The sequence below is a fragment of the Macrobrachium rosenbergii genome, chromosome 20, assembly GCF_040412425.1.
Source record: "Macrobrachium rosenbergii isolate ZJJX-2024 chromosome 20, ASM4041242v1, whole genome shotgun sequence".
Lineage (NCBI taxonomy): Eukaryota > Metazoa > Arthropoda > Malacostraca > Decapoda > Palaemonidae > Macrobrachium > Macrobrachium rosenbergii.
Genome location: NC_089760.1, coordinates 21,740,032 through 21,757,500, shown reverse-complemented (window position 1 = coordinate 21,757,500; position 17,469 = coordinate 21,740,032). Strand labels below are relative to the sequence as shown.

General features: G+C 34.8%; 1 long non-coding RNA gene across 1 annotated transcript in view; it reads left to right on the top strand.

Moving 5' to 3' along the window:
* The window catches only part of LOC136849147 (uncharacterized), a 170,512-nt gene that overhangs the window by 32,840 nt on the left and 120,203 nt on the right, over positions 1–17,469 (top strand). Inside the window, exon 2 of the long non-coding RNA XR_010856242.1 lies at positions 13,417–13,518. This is a non-coding gene — a long non-coding RNA (uncharacterized lncRNA). The remainder of the gene's footprint in view (positions 1–13,416; positions 13,519–17,469) is intronic.

The following is a 17,469-nucleotide window of genomic DNA, read 5'->3' as shown; positions in this document are numbered from 1 at the left end:
AGGCCTTTATTGTAGTTTTGAGTGATGAGAACAAACTCGCATAGCTTTCCCCTATTTCTGGTTACAGAAATCTATGTCTGTCTAACTTCAGTTTGTTATTATTTTTAGTGTTTATCTCTGCTATATTGCGTTTTTGACCATGCTGTAATAAATTTCAGCTTTAAAATAAAAGCTAACTTTGTGCGTGCGGAACATTTAATGTGAAATATCTCGGAGCTCAAACTGCGATAACGTGTAATGGATTTGCTTAGTGGTCGAATACGCCAATAATTATCAAAAGTATTAAAAGATCGTTAGTCTATTTCGAAGTATCTTTACATTTTTTCCAGCTATCATCCAAATAATCAAGTAGATTCGATAGCTAAGCCGATTTAAACATATTATTGGAAAGACATAAGTTAATATTTTATAAAAAAAAAAAAAATTCGAGATAGGTGACGACGCAAAAGGATGTAAAGCAAAAATCTCTTTCCTTGTTCAACGTTTTATCGACGTAGAAGATTGGACCCTGATTGCGCCTCCAAGTGAATTACGAGGCTGTTGGCGTACGAATCCGATGCACCAAATAACACCGTTTGAAAACCTCCCGTTTCTTATAGGAACCACAGATTTTCCGAGTGGGCTCTCTCGCCTGGATTAATTTTTTAACCAGCGGCAGTATGAGATTTCTTTTCATTTCTTGCAGACACCTTTTCCTCAGACTCTCTCTCTCTCTCTCTCTCTCTCTCTCTCTCTCTCTCTCTCTCTCTCTCTCTCTCTCTTTTTTTTTAATTCGTACCCTCTCACTCATTCACACACACATACGCACATGAGATTTTGAAACCTAACACACCCTTTTCCTATTCTTGAATATGATAAGTAATTTCAAAATAAAAAGAGGCATATATAAACTGTATGCGTGACACGTAACACTGTAATTTGCTTTCTTTGTTTTGTATGTTCCAAGAAAATTAAAATGATGAAATTTAATCGGACGTGCGATTTAGGCAAAGAGGGCAAGGTCAAGTTTATTCTTATAGTAATTATCTTCAGAGCAATCATAGTGAAAAACACAGATTGAACTTAAGGAAACGAAGGGGTAAATCAATTAGTAAAATGCACAGTCTTATACAAATTTATATATATATATATATATATATATATATATATATATATATATATATATATATATATATATATAGATAGATAGATATTATATATAGACATATATATATATATATATATATATATCAACTTTCCTATGTCCCAAGCTGTGTGTGTGTAAACTCAGCCACAGTAGTACTTGAACTTCTTAATTATGAATGAACATCTGTAAAGAACACTGTAAGAACCAGTTTCTTCATAAATTATATATCGAACCTCCACACATCCATTTTTATATTTCAGCTTATCTTAAAAATATATATATATATATATATATATATATATATATATATATATATATATATATATTATATATATATGTATATAAATCTATATATGTACTGTATTTATATATATATATACATATATGAAATAATTTCCTGACATCAACGAAGGACTTTCCTATCTCCAAATAAGTATAGAACTAACAGTAAACATTACAGCCACAGTAGTACTTTAAAACTTGAACCTCTTAATTATGATCAGAACACCTGACAGGTGTCCGGAGTTTGGAAACTCAAACATTACTACTCGTACTGTGGCAAATATGATAACCATTTTTATCTCTCTACCTTAAAGTTTAAACAAACCTTTTGATATTAAAGGATCAAGTTTATAGGCTCCTTGACCAGCAATTTGTCTTTTATGAACCCCTCAATGACACATGCATTTTTTCTATTTCAGTTTATCTTATAAAATCTCACTAACATAAATTACCTGAACACTGTTCCCCTTTTATTTCTTTTTATATCCTGGTTTGGCTAATATAAAATACAAGACTTACACGGAATTTTATATACACACCCTTTATATATGATAGTACGTTTTTCATTGTTGTATTGTTCTTAAATGCGACATTAACACCAAAATTTTATGAGGGATATATATATATATATAAGGCAGAACAAGCAAATTTTTTTGTGTTATATATATTTTTGCCGCTTCAAATGCATATATACATATATATATATCAATATATATGTATTACCTTCACAAACATAGATATGTTAATAATATCAAATGATTTGCGGGACGGAATGAGGCAATAATCATTTCTTCTTGTATGAACGTTATATATTTTTCAGCCAGACGTAATTAAATTTAAACACTGTAATCTTAGAGATTTTTTCATCTCACATTTATGAAAGGACATTAGTGAAGGCAGTGGTTTCATGAATATTATTTTCTACTAAGTACCCTGTTAAAATTATTTTATTAAACCATGATATAAAAATGAGATTTACGATTTGTGAAATAAAAGAGTAAGGCCTCTCTCTCTCTCTCTCTCTCTCTCTCTCTCTCTCTCTCTCTCTCTCTCTCTCTCTCTCTCTCTCTCTCTCTCACACACACACACACACACACTCTCGCTCATACACCTATACTACTAACAGCAAAAAGCAAGCGGCCATTCAATTTCCCTGTCATTGAAATTAGAGACTTCATATCAGAGAAGATAAAATGCTGCAATTGCAAACATTTTCTGCAAAATGGGACATCAGTTGACGAGGAAATGAGCAATGAATTCCCGCACAAAAGAACAAGTGCTGTTCATTGAAAGTCCAAAAAGCATTCGCTCTAATTGAAGCTTGCGTCAGGAACGATATGCTGGAAGGTACACAACGGTTGTCACCGGCAAATTGTTTGAAAACCGCCTTTTTAAAAAATTACGTAATAGGCAAGTTCTTTAGAATAGGTAAAATCATAATCATTTCATTGTATATTAAAAACAATAAGGCTCAATTGTATATGAGAGGAATATAGAATTATTAACAGTATAAGGTTTCCAGAGATGTTAATGACTGCTTATCATTATTGTATTTGCTAGGAAAGTAGATAAACTATCATACCTTATACCGGGACGTGCAGTTTCCACTTCTTGTTTAGGAAAATGCTCAGAAAGAGCATTATTTATCTTCTAAGTAGATGTTGTCTAGGATAGATTATTGGAGGAACAACGACCATTGACCGAATAATTGATAAAAGGAATGCCTCAGAGAGATTCGTCATCATACAATCAAAAAAGTGTAAGAAAAATGTTATTCTCGCAAGGGATAAAGAAAGTTCGTGAAATGTACAAGTATTTATAAAACATCGTTAAAATCATGAAAAGAGATCATATGTAATGCCGTTAAGTATAATGTTTTTGAGAACTCAGATATTAGGAGCATTTATATCTGAGGAGGCAAAATTTCATGTAATTCTTTGATCTTCCAAGAGATATGTACAAACGATGATTGACGCAATTTCTGAGTGCTCGCCAGCATTGTAGGATTTTCCAGTGACGCTGAAAACGTTCAACAATGAACTCTTATAGCGGCACCTTGAATTTAGACACTTGCTCCTGACAGCTGGTATTTTTATGAGAAGCAGGTAATGCAGATGCACCTGAATTTAACTGGTGGTATTCAAAACTACCTTGACAATAGATAGGAATCCAGAATTGATTAAACTGAATTCTGTGAGACTTGCTTGAGTTATTGATGAGGCTGCTCTACAAAGGCTTTATAATTATTGTTCGTTGGAAGTCATATTCGTGCTCTCTCACAGTTTTTAGAGACCTGGGATCCCCTTGCTGATTTCAGCCTTACTTAGGAACAAGGTTGTTGGCTTAGCAGATAAAACGATACAGTATGCTGGTTGTACATTTGCGTGTGTGTGTGTGTGTGTGTGTGTGTGTGTGTGTGTGTAATATCAGTTTCCTTGGAATCTGGACTTTATCAGAACTATTACTTTATTGGCACTGATACAGTATTGTCTTCTTAATAAGATTTTCTGTGCTTATGTAACATTTTCCTTATCATTCACAATATTTAATTATACTTAGAGTTTCTTCTGTCTTCAAGCTTTCATATTCCACAAGATTTGTAAACACCTTAACGCTTCGAGAATACTGGATAATATTTGTAAGGCTTCCTTTGGATAAAGGGACGAAGATATTAAATCCTCATGCTTCATAACGTACTTATTTTAAATGGAAATGCATTGAAAAACTATTTAGAAATATTTGATGTATATCATTTCCCTAAATTATAAAAGGGGGAATAGACATTATAACAAAAATGTGGCTTTTCTGGAAACTCAAAATTCAGGAAATGTCGATAAATAGGAAGTGTTAACATATTTAACGAACAATGATTTTATGATATATTCCCAGAATAAAAAAAAAAAGGCTTTGGCACAAAATCCTTCATAACAAGTACTGAAACATACGGCAATATATCCCCAGCTCAGTGGCAATAGAAGTTTATCCATAACTGTCTATTTCGACGCGGATTAAATAAAAAAAAAAGGTGACACAGATTTACATAAATTTCCATTTCGGCAATTCAGACTAATTAGACCAGGAAGAAGGATTCCGGTTAGATATTCTGAATAACTGTATTAGAAACTCAGGAATATAATGAATCTAATATGAATACATTAATATTCATGGAAATTACATTCCCGGGATTTCAGTGGAATTCAAAATAAGTATATCAAATCTGGTAATTCGCGTGTGTTATTTGTATGCCGGTGTAGAGAGTTTCTCCGTAATTATTTTCAGGTTAATAATGATATGAATTTCGGAAAGGGATGTAGTTTTCCAGCCAAGTATAGAAATTGTCATAAAAGATAAAGATTCTTTGGTTGCAGTTATGGTTAAATTTTGTTTGGTGATGTATTTTTTGACACAGCGGTAATTATCTTGGCGTTGGACGCATGTCTCAGTGAGATAATTTAAATATAAGTCTTGTGGTAAACGAAATTAATTCAGATGTTATTGGAAGCGTCTTTTTCTCTTTCCCTTTCTACATGAAGCCCTCCGGTCCGTTTTTGCATATTTGATAATATGATGTACCCATTCTTTGGCTTATCAAATCATACTTTTTTCTCTGTCGACATACCCAGCTTGTCCCTCATTTCACCACATAAATATATTCATAGATTCTATGTTTTTTACTGACTGAACTTGGCTGTGATTTAAAAAAATGTCAAGTTTTATATTTCGTTTTTCTCAACTTTTCAAACTTCGTGAGTTTCAGCTTGGACTTAATCTTTTTCAGTGCGATTTCCTGGGCAGCGGTTTCCCCATTTTCTTTATTTACTTCACATTTTCATAATCTCCCAGTGCTCTGTAACCCCGAGGTCTCTGTAGCCTTTGATATCCTGCAGGAACGCTTTATCGTTTAAATTAGGGTAATGAATTTCAAAATCATAACATTTTCCACATGTGCTCCCTATAGACGTCTCTACAAAAAGAAATACTTGCATGGTGCGGGTTTCCAGAATTCATCTGGAAAATGTTATAGTGGAATAAAACATATGAATTTCTAATTTATTCTCAGTTCACGGAATTATGACTGTTAATAGATTTTTACCAATATGTATGAATGTTAGATATATTATTAATTGTCTTACGTTTGAAGGATATTTGAATTCATTTTTTTTTTAACTGTAAAATGTGTTTTCATTGATGCCATAATTCTATAAAATCTCTACGGTTTCCGAGAATACATGATCATATTTCGGTTACTATGTTAGCAGTAAAGTCCTCTCCATGACAGCGGTAATTAACGATACTATCTCTTTGGTTTTCAGAAATCCTAAAGTAACGCGTTTATCAAAAATTATGAAGCTGATTGTCAGTCTTCATAAATTCACGAAAAATGCTTATTTTTAGTCAGTCCTACTACGGACAACTCTGTAAAATATCAGAAAATGACTCTTCCTCGAAAAATTATTTTTTATTTCATGCTATTTACTTTTAAAAGAATTAATAGGCTGAATAAAGTCAACGACTCATTGGTGGTCATAATCGGTGTTTCATACGATTATTCAGCAGTTGACGAAGGTTCGTTCTGCGCCTACGGTTTTGACTTGTTTTCAGCCTGTTTGTGATATATACGCGGTAACTTCCCGACATCGTATATAAGACACACTTTACCATAATTTAAACGCACCCTTATTGAACAAGGTAAAAAGATATTGACCTCTTCTAGCAAACTCTTACAAAAGGATGTGATCATCTGTGCAAAAATAAAGAGAAGGAAGGAACGTATATTTACATTATGTATAATTGAAGGCTGTTATGAAATTAGCGTTGTATTTTAAGACCACACATATCTACAGGGATGCTGAAATCGATGCCAGACGGTTAAAATCTTTTGTGCTCTCTTTTGTGCTCAAAATGCTGAATTACGTTCCCATTTCTGAGTGTCAGCATCTTTCCAAGACCTTTATTCTCCTGAAGATGTTGGTCCAAGTGATGGTCCTCTTTTCCTTAATAACGGTAATTATGATATAGACTATCGCGGGGAGTCTCCTTGTTCGGCCATTGTCCAAAACCTTATTTCAGCAGGAATGTTCAATTATCATTCTTACTGCCTCTCATCTCACACATCTTCGGCATCATTTTTCGCTGAAGCGCCGAAATGTCTCACTGACTAGTAATAACTGGGGTCTTTTGTTTTCTTTATCGAGGCCTCTTGCTTTCTTTGCAGAGGTCTTTTGTTTTCTTTACAGAGGTCTTTTGTTCCCACTAGTGCGAAATTGCCGAACACTTCTTGGCAGTGTTACAGATGCTGATGGGCACAAGTTTAAGAGAAGACTTTCATTTGTCACCTCGAAGCATCATGTTATTCCGATCTCTTGTTAAGGTGTCTTTTGTAACAATATATTCACTTAACAATGAACTTATAAGTATTTCTTTCAGTCTTTATTTCTTCGTCATTTGGTTTTGTTTATCTAATTCAACACAAAGTTGTGTTTTGTGAAAACGTCTATTTATCAGTTGATCATTGCTTGTATAAGAATGTTTGATTCGTAATAATAATAATAATAATAATAATAATAATAATAATAATAATAATAATAATAATAATAATAATAATAATAATAATAATAATAAACTGAAGGAAGGATGGCTCTTTTATGTTATATTCAGGCCTTCGACATAAACTTGTACACAGGAAAACCACGTAAGGAAATAGAAGTAAAAAAAATGTAACAGCAGAACGTGTCTGGCGCTGCTTCTCATTCTGAATTGATTACGTTTCGCTCGTATGGCAAAAAAAAATAAAATAAAACTCTGGAATGTAAGTAAAATTCCCTCTCATGTCCAAGAAGATACGAGAAGTCCCCAGGACGAGCCATAAACGGGTTTACAGAATTTAGAGCAGATCCTTAAACACTCGCACGAAATGTTATTCAGCGTTCAACTTCGTAAATGTTGACACGAGTCTTTGCAACGGCCCCTCTCTTTACCGAGTGCTTGCATACTACAGACGACTTTCTTGCGACATACGCAGAGCAGCATTCAGGGCTTAGAGGAGCGTCCTTTTTCGCCTTTGTCGCGAGGGACGTCAGTCCTGACGCTCTCTTTACTTCTGTTATTTGGACAAGCGTTGTCATAACTTCCCATGAATCCTCGTTTTCTTCAGACGTGGTGGGCTTCCCCCACGGCACTAAATTCACTCCTCTGTGAAGGAAAATGTGCGAAGGGAAAAACTTGCGATTTCAACCCGGAGGAGTTCCTCGCTGGGTGAGCGGGTTCCGTTCTCAGCTACCACTCTATTGGTCGCGAGTTCGAATCTCCGACCGGCCAGTGAAGAACAAGAGGAATTTGTTTCTGGTGATAGAAATTAATTTCTCGCTATAATGTGGTTCGGATTCCACAATAAGCTGTAGGTCCCGTTGCTAGATAACCAATTGGTTCTCAGCCACGTAAAAATAAGCCTAATCCTTCGGGCCAGCCCTAGGAGAGCTGTTAATCAGCTCAGTGGTCTGGTTAAACTGAGATATACTTAACTTTTTCAACCCGGAGGATACCATAGGCTTTCTTCTATAGTAATGGAGAGAGAGAGAGAGAGAGAGAGAGAGAGAGAGAGAGAGAGAGAGAGAGAGAGAGAGAGCTCGAACGATTAGTGATGCATCTTTGATTTGCCGTATTTGGAATTAGTTTTATCTGTGCGATTTCTTCGCTAGTTTTGAAATTAGTAGTCAACAACACGTTCCATTTCATTTTCAAGGAGTGACTTTCTCGTGGATCGCTCTGCTCGATAAAACAGAACGCCAGTTTTCATTGTCATTGCTGCATTAGCAATGACAGTGCTTCGTTTTTCACTTATTTGAAGACGGTTTTCCTTTTCAAAACAACTTAACGTCATATAACAGTTGATCTGTTTTCATTAGAACTTTCTATATATTCAGGTTCGTTGAGTTAAGCCCGTTTTTAAATATAAAGTATTTTATGATTGACATTATAAATAACACACCACAACGAACGAAAATAAATATTAATTCCCACTTAAATTCATAAATCAATGAATAAATTGTAACCAATGACTCGTTTACAAAAATAATAATAATAATAATAATAATAATAATAATAATAATAATAATAATAATAATAATAATAATACAGGTTTTGTTAAACAAAATAGCAGTTTCAGCAGCATTTATTTTATATAGTAAACGCTCAATTCGTCTTATCAATTGTTTTTCTTGCGCTGGAATGGTTGCGAGCAATTGACCAATATTCATATTTGTTTAACAAAACCTGTATTAAAGAGGGTCTTTTTCCTAATTTTACAAATAATAATAATAATAATAATAATAATAATAATAATAATAATAATAATAATAATAATAAAATCGAAAACAATCTTTTATGGGGAAAATAAACTGAAGCTCTTCTGGTCGAAACGAAAATAGCATTTGCGTTTGGATGCTGTTTGCACGAGAGCATTACGAGATAAATAAACACTGGCGCGAGGCTAACGGAATTCTGAGCAGTTCAACAAACATTTAACGCACGCAAGCATTCCGGCCGAATTTTAAAATGGTTACACACACGACTGTAGGAACCCTCACTTTATTCGGAAACTGGCAGTATTTCAACAAGCAGATTATTTGTGTAGAGCCAATTTCTGCAGTCTTAGTTTATGGTTAGTCTGTTGAATTTCTCTCATGGAAATAATAATGCTGCGAATATATATGATTCACTGAAATACAGAAGAGCTTTTAAAATTTTGAAAGAATAAGAGAAATTGGATTGAGGACTATTATCCTCACTGAGGAAACAGACTATGGGCCAGAAGACGTATTTTAAATTGTTGTTAATCCTCACATTTACTATGTTAGGATTATTAGGCTCTGGATTATATTTACATGATCCTCATCTTGCTGAGTGATCAAAAAGAATTTTTTTTCTCTTTTTTTTTTTTAGGTAGCCAAGAGCCTATCAATTTATGCATTCCAAAGACTGTTGTCCTTTGATGTTCAAAAATTTTATTTTGGACCTCTGGTCGCTATTATACTATTAACAGTCATGTTGCCTCCAAAGTAACCAGGTTAAAACTCCGTTTTTCAACCTTTTATTTTTCTAAGATTTTGATGTAATATCTAAGACAGGTACCTTTGCTGTGCAAGATTTTGTACCCTAAATATTATTAACCTCAGCCTTTTTTATTCTTATTTTTTACTATTTCGCACAATAGATTTGACCTTGAACCTTTGTTAAGGACACAGGTCAATTGTAGCCCCACCGAAATACTGCCATCTGATTTAGTTGAAATAATCCAGGTCATGTGCTTCCATAATTAGATCTGCCGGAGAATGGAATATGTAAATTAGTTATCAAGGTGAGATTTTACTCCATCCTTCAAAGTTTTCTCATTTTAGTTTCCCTTACCCTTCATCTCCCGAACCCTGGTATATGCCACACCTTCATATTTACTTGAGATCCTATTTCCCTGCCTCGTACACGAGCCCTTTTCTCCTATTCTATTCTCCTCATCCACCACCTCCCCTTTCTCCTTACTTTCTCCTCCTCCGCAAAGAAAGAAACCTCCGTTTCAAAAGGTAGTCAAGGGAATCCCGTTAGTTAGGCTTGGCCAGTTTCGCTTTAGTTATTTTGATTCCCCAGTGGATGGAGATACTGGTTCATGGTTAAGACTAAAAGTCCAGTAATCTAGGAGTTTTCAGTCGGGACACTAAAAATATTACTTTATAAGTCATTATAACACGTGGTCTCTCTCTCTCTCTCTCTCTCTCTCTCTCTCTCTCTCTCTCTCTCTCTCTCTCTCTCCAATTAAAACACTTTCATTGCCCAGCGATCTACTGACGCAAGGGGGGCTTATAAACTTGTATTATGGGGATCATCACCAATTTTCTACCGAGTTCCAACTACAGCTACAGCTGATGTGACCTGGTTTTTGAACGAACGTTAACAGCACGCCTGAGGGGCTTTGCTTGTTTTCTCTTTGTTCCTGGATGATTGGTTATTTGTTTTAGCCATGTGTCAACAAAGCGTACAGCTCCCTGTCACAGTTTGCCCCTCTTGGGTTCCTTTCCTTGTTTGGATACAACATATCGAAAGGAATGCTACGGTGTGTATGTAGGAGGCAAGATAAACAAGCTAAGGCTTTAGAACGCCAAGTAGACTCAGTATCCTAAACGAATTATTTAACCTAGCCCTCATATGCTGCGGGATTCAAACTGCAGTCATGGCCACTACATGAACAATGGCTATGAAGACTAGGATGTTCTTCATTGGAGGGGTAGGTAGAGCTCTCGGCTAGCTTCAAACTGCAGTCATGGCCACTATATGAGCAATGGCTATCAAGACTAGGGTGTTCTTCATTGGCGGGGTGGGTGGAGCTCTCGGCTAGCTTCAAACTGCAGTCATGGCCACTACATGAGCAATGGCTGTCAAGACTAGGATGTTCTTCATTGGAGGGGTGGTTAGAGCTCTCGGCTAGCACGCTGTTGGCCCAGCGTTCTCCGACCGGCCAGTGAAGAATTAGAAGAATTTATTTCTGGTGATAGAAATTCATTTCTCGTCATAATGTGGTTCGGATTCCACAGTAAGCTGTAGCTCCCGTTGCTAGGTGACCAGTTGGTTCTTAGCCACGTAAAATAAATCTAATCCTTCGGGCCAGTCCTAGGGGAGCTGTTAATCAGCTCAGTGGTCTGGTTAAACTGAGATATACTTAACTTAAGACTAGGATGTAGAAAGACTCACCTTGGAGGATACGAAGGCGCTCAACACAATGAAATTATACAGAATTAGAAAGAAGACCTAACCCACGTTGCTGTTTAGCGTACTTGTTCAGGAAATAGAGCAGGTCCATTAGTAATAAATACGTCGGTCTGCCTATGTCAACATTCCGGGGGCATCTCCTTTATCGCTGTAATCAGTGAGTTGTTTTCCATTAGCAGAATGATGTATCTAACAGAAAAGCCCGTGCGATGCTCTTCAAACATTTTGGTGATAGCCGAGGCTGTGCCAGTAACAACATAAAAGCCCAGTTCTTCATATCTAAGCACCATCGGATACTTTGAGCCATATACTATTATTATTATTATTATTATTATTATTATTATTATTATTATTATTATTATTATTCGAAAACATTAGTATGAGAAAATAATTACTCTCATTTTATTGCCAAAAACGCTTAATACCGCTTGATAGAGCTTAGGTCACACTTATTTGTCCACATTCCACAATAAAAACAGCATTGATATTCTCTTAGTGTTCCAGATGAGCTAATAAGTAGGAACACAACGAAACATATCCAAATTACATTGAAAATTCAGGAGGCTGTACAAACTGAAACTACAAACTACATATATATATATATATATATATATATATATATATATATATATATATATATATATATATATATATATATATATATATATACACATATTAATAATATTTTCAGATTATTTCTTTCTTTCTCTCTGCCTGTCTGTCTGTCTCTTACACACACATACTGTATATATATATATATATATATATATATATATATATATATATATATATATATTTATATAATATACATATATGTATAATATATACGTGTGTATATATATGTATGTATGTATATGTGTTTGTGTGTGTGTGTGTGTGTGTGTAAGAGAGAGCCCACTGTGTGTTTTCATTCATCGATTCTTTAATTTGCTTTTTAATAGTCTGTTGTATTACACTAGAGTGATCACTTGTTTTGCCATATATTGGCCTTCCCCGAAACACCGAAATATTACGTTCTGGTGAATCACTGGAAAATAAAAAATATTATTGACTCTCTAAACATTATCGTCCGTTTACGGGACACTTCAGTTGATAAATCCCAAATGGCCTGGGCTGTCTAATGAGGAAAGATGACACAATAATTTATCATGTGGATGTTAACTCTTGGGATTTTACAACTCTGAGCTAGGTAAAAGACATACTTTTCGAGAGAAACTTGTTTTCCTGTCATTTATTGTATCCATCATTTTGGCCAACAATGATTTATGAAAATGATGTGGCAAATATAAAGTTATTTGATAGGAAATTAAACGAGATAAACTTAAAGGGCTAGTAATAAAACGAAGACAAAAGAAAAAAGATTTCGTTGTTGTGAAGTGACATAATATTGATGCCGAGATATGAAATAAGATCATCCTTTTTTTTTCTGTCCTCTCTGTCTCTCCCCCTGCCTGTGGTGTGAAGAAAAACCGATGACAGTCCTCAAGATGAGAGCCGATGGGAAGAAGAGTGTCGTAAATCATTTGGGGTTCAAAAGGCGCGAGTGAGAAAAATTAACAATACAAAAAAAACACCAAATGGATTTATTGGCTCATTACTGGGGATGAATAATATTGGGGAGGGTTATAAATCACTGAGATAGAGAAGAAAGGAATTTTTTTTTTTGGGGGGGAAGTGGAAATTTCATTATAACGACGGTATGTAAAGAATTGAAAACTGACAAAGACAGCAGTGAAAAGTATACAAAGAGAAGACGGTAAGTGAAACCCTTGATAACACCAATTTCAACTTATAAGAGAACTTAAGATTTGTATATCTTCAACCCAGATCTTTTCATTGACAGTGTCTCTTTAACTACACGCATCGCATTTAAAATTCCAGGCGTCATTCGTGTCACCGTTTGAGAAACATATCACCTCCATCTCTTCTTCAATTGTATAAAAAAATTGGCATGCTGAATATCGTATATGGCTTTTGCACACCTGTATATTATGTAGAAACGTTGTGATTTTTTATTCTATGACATTTTGAATGTTATTCCCTGATTTGGTTCAACGCAGCTGGCTCACAACTTAAATACTTGGATAAAAAACCTAACTGCCAGATATTATTAATCTCTGGCACTGTCCCTCGATCAGCTCAATGGTCATTGTTCGTAATTGTGATAATTTTTATATTCAGATTTTCCAAGACCATACTTGCTGCTAGACATGCAGGTTATTCTTACAGTCTTGCCTTTTCTATTTTTTCAGGTTCAGTAGCACAGTTTTATACAAGTTATGTTGCGACTGTGAAAATAATGGAGTGATCTTCCTGGTCATGCAGCTGAATCGTCGGAACTTCAGAAGTTCAAGGTAGGTGCAAATACATTTTTACTGAGCGTTCTCTGATTCTGAGGAAATAGGTAAGGAGGTAGGTAGTACTTTGGGGATCAATTATCATTTCACTTAAATGTTTTATTATAACCTTAACGTACTCTTCAAGGTCACATTTTAATTTAAAGGTCATTCACTTCCAGTGATTTTAGGGAAATTTAATTGTTGTTGATCCTTTGGGTCTGGTGATATTTTCACCAGATATTTCTACCTTGACTTATCTTTCAAGATCACGTTTCAAATTTAGGGATCGAATTCAAATTTTCTTTGGCTGTGATGAAAATAGGTACATAGATCGGTACGTTACGGATTAATGTGATTCAGTCCAATTTAATTCAGTTCAGTTCGCAGACCAGCATTTTTTTTTTCGTTTTTCTCAGAATCTTACAAACCGAAACTTTTCTATCTGATCTCTTCATTATCTACGTGAGAACGTACAGTAGTTACTGAGGGTGTAAAAGTAGCCTCAAGAAAATGGGTAATCCTCTCTCCAATTTACTAACATCTGTTGTATTTCGATATTATTCCGCAAAATAAAATTTCCACTATAATTTAACGTTAAGAATTTTGTAAAAATTAATATAATACAATGATAACGTATCGGTGCAATGGGATCTGCATTATATTACATCAGTGACGTGTGGTGGATTTCCAAAATAAAAACAAGACAAGTGCTATTACGACATTCATATAGTCTAATAATCGAGTTGAGAACTAAGCACGCGTGCTGTCTCTGATAACCTTACAACATTCATAAACCCACATCAAAGATTCTTAACTAGCATGTCAGTCCTTTTATATATTTTGCACCATCTTCTGGAAGACAAGGCAGCTTCTTATTCCCTGAATGATAAAGGGACTTTCTTTCATCTCTGCAGCCACAGGAATATAGAATTTTCTTTCTCTTTTTTTCTTCAAATAATCTTTGAATTAAATGTCTTTTCTCACTAAAAAAAAACACTCCACAGGAGTGTTAATAGTAAATTTATGATATAAATCAGGGATCGTGTTCTCGTTCAGTTAGGCAATTCGCAAATTAGAAACTACTTCACAATAGAATTAATTGCATGAGTGAAATCAAATCAGGAATTGCGTTCTCGTTCTGTTAGGCAGTTCGCTTGTAGTGAAAATAAACGGAGGGCATTTGCGGTTCTAGTACTGTAGACTAATTTTCCACATGGAGCTCCGTGGTGACTAACATATTTTATATTCCTGTAAATGTACAAGAATGTACGGTCATTTATTTACTAATCAAAAGTGGTTATGGTTTGCCGGTCATTTATTTTCTAATCAAAAGCGGTTATGGTTTGCCGGTTACTAATCAAAAGTGGTTATGGTTTGCCGGTTATTTATTTTCTAATCAAAAGTGGTTAGATTTATTTTCTAATCAAAAGTGGTTATGGTTTCGGTCATTTATTTTCTAATGGTCATTTATTTTCTAATCAAAAGTGGTTATGGTTTGCTGGTCATTTATTTTCTAATCAAAAGTGGTTATGGTTTGCTGGTCATTTATTTTCTAATCAAAAGTGGTTATGGTTTGCCGGTCATTTATTTTCTAATCAAAAGTGGTTATGGTTTGCCGGTCATTTATTTTCTAATCAAAAGTGGTTATGGTTTGCCGGTCATTTATTTTCTAATCAAAAGTGGTTATGGTTTGCCGGTCATTTATTTTCTAATATTTATTTTGCTGGTATTTATTTTCTAATCAAAAGTGGTTATGGTTTATTTATTTTCTAATCAAAAGTGGTTTGGCGTCATTTATTTTCTAATCAAAGTCATTTATTTTCTAATCAAAAGTGGTTATGGTTTGCCGGTCATTTATTTTCTAATCAAACGTGGTTATGGTTTGCTGGTCATTTATTTTCTAATCAAAAGTGGTTATGGTTTGCTTATAGAACAAAAGTGGTTATGGTTTGCCGGCACTTTACCGTCATTTGAAATAATCAAAAGTGGTTTAACGTTACTCGCTGTCTCACAATCATGGTTTCCCGCCACATTTTCTAATATCTAATAGTGGTTATGGTTTGCCGGTCATTTAAATCAAAATTTGGTTTGATTTTTCTAATCAAAAGTGGTTATGGTTTGTCATTTAGTTAGTTTGCCTGTCATTTATTTTCTAATCAGTTATTTATTTTCTAACAGTGGTTATGGTTTGAATACAAATGTGGTTTGTCATTTACCAAACTGGTTAAGGTTTAGTCATTTATTTTCCAAGAACAAGATCAAGTGTATTGTCAATAACCCTGAAATCCTCTGTGGACAGATAATTTAGGTGGAGCGCCTAAGGCGACAAGCTGACTTTCTCCTTAGATTCGTTTTGTATTATCTGTTTCTTAGATATACTGATTGTTAAAGTTGTTTTACGTCTGGTGAATGTATGGCATTTTATTTCTTATGCTTCGTAGGTTTTATGGCAGCTAAAATTTCTCTGGCGTTGTTGTTAAACTGAATAATGGCATTTTCCTTAACAAAGCTAATCCCTTTTTCCTACTTCCGGAGTTTCATACAGTTCTTTCAACGGCTCGGGACGTAAATTCCTGAGATGTATAATAGTACTGGACCAGCCCCGGTTGATTTGCCATGCCCCTAGGTTAGGTTAGGTTAGGTTAGGTTACATTAGGTTAGGTTGGGTGAGGTTAGTATCTTAACTGTAATTTGGGTGTGGGAAACATAATGAGATTATTTTCAAGAAAATTCTTTGGTCAGTTTTTAAGATATGGCGTCCAGCTTTTTCCAGGGAATGGTCCCGGTACTTGGTTACATCTTGGGAAAATGCTCTCGGGACACCTTATTTTGGGGTTAATTCAAGCAACTTTCCTTGTGATCGTAAAAGTGAATCATGTTCCATACTAGAGAAAAATTGTTTTTCTGCGTTATTCAGTTTTCATTGTGATTGCCTTGATGTTATATGGAGGATTCTCTGTCTGCATTCATGACTAAACGTCATGAAATTAACTCTCAAATTAAAAGAGAACAAAGGAGTCAATTCCTTAATAGAATACGGTCTTACCTAAACTAAAATAAATAAGTGTGGATCTCCATGATAATATGCAGTATTTTACTCTGCCCGCAGTTTTGTGTTAAAACAGATTTGGCTTCCAGATATGTGGCATTTTATTATTTTTTTTTATCAAAATAAAACCAATTATTTTCTATTTGCCCTCATCACGGTCGTTGTGGTATTCGTGGATGATGATTACGGTTTTACTCAAATTATTCTGTTCTGATTTATTCTCCCGTCTAAGACAAACAAAGGTATGTTTGGGGAGACTTTCTTTATAGCTGCAAACCACGCTGCGTTCAAGTCATAATTAATGAACCACATACCTAGTGAAATTCAATCCTTATGAATTTTAATGGCTACAGTTATGTAAATAACCTTGAGTCACGTTACGTAAACACTTTTTTTACACATACAGATACGCGTGTTGTTTGTTGAACTTTACTGGTAACATATCTTGAAGCACAAGACACCATTGTTTGGTAAGAAAAGATTGTGCGTCAGGAGAAGAAAGAATGGTGGCACACCTTGACAAAAACCAACAGCTGTTACAAAGGAAAACAATACCGAGGTTTTTCTTCGCGGAAGGAACACATCGTTTTACTTTTGAGAAATAACGATTTTGATGTTTTGGTTAGAAAGCTGGAATGGTCCCACTGATTAATCAGAAACCTACAGCCTGCACAACGAGTGATTGATACCTTTATCCGGGGCTTCTTTTGATCCACGAGAGAGTGGGAATATTCATTACATAAAATATGTGGAAACAACTTCCGGGACCAAAGATGGTGACTGACATGAAACTTTCCGAAGATAAATAAGAACCAAAATGAATGTGAGGAGGACTCATTACCTCCATGTTTATGAAACGAATGAATATGAATTAGACATTTATATAACAAAGCTTATTACCATGCCACAGATTTGGT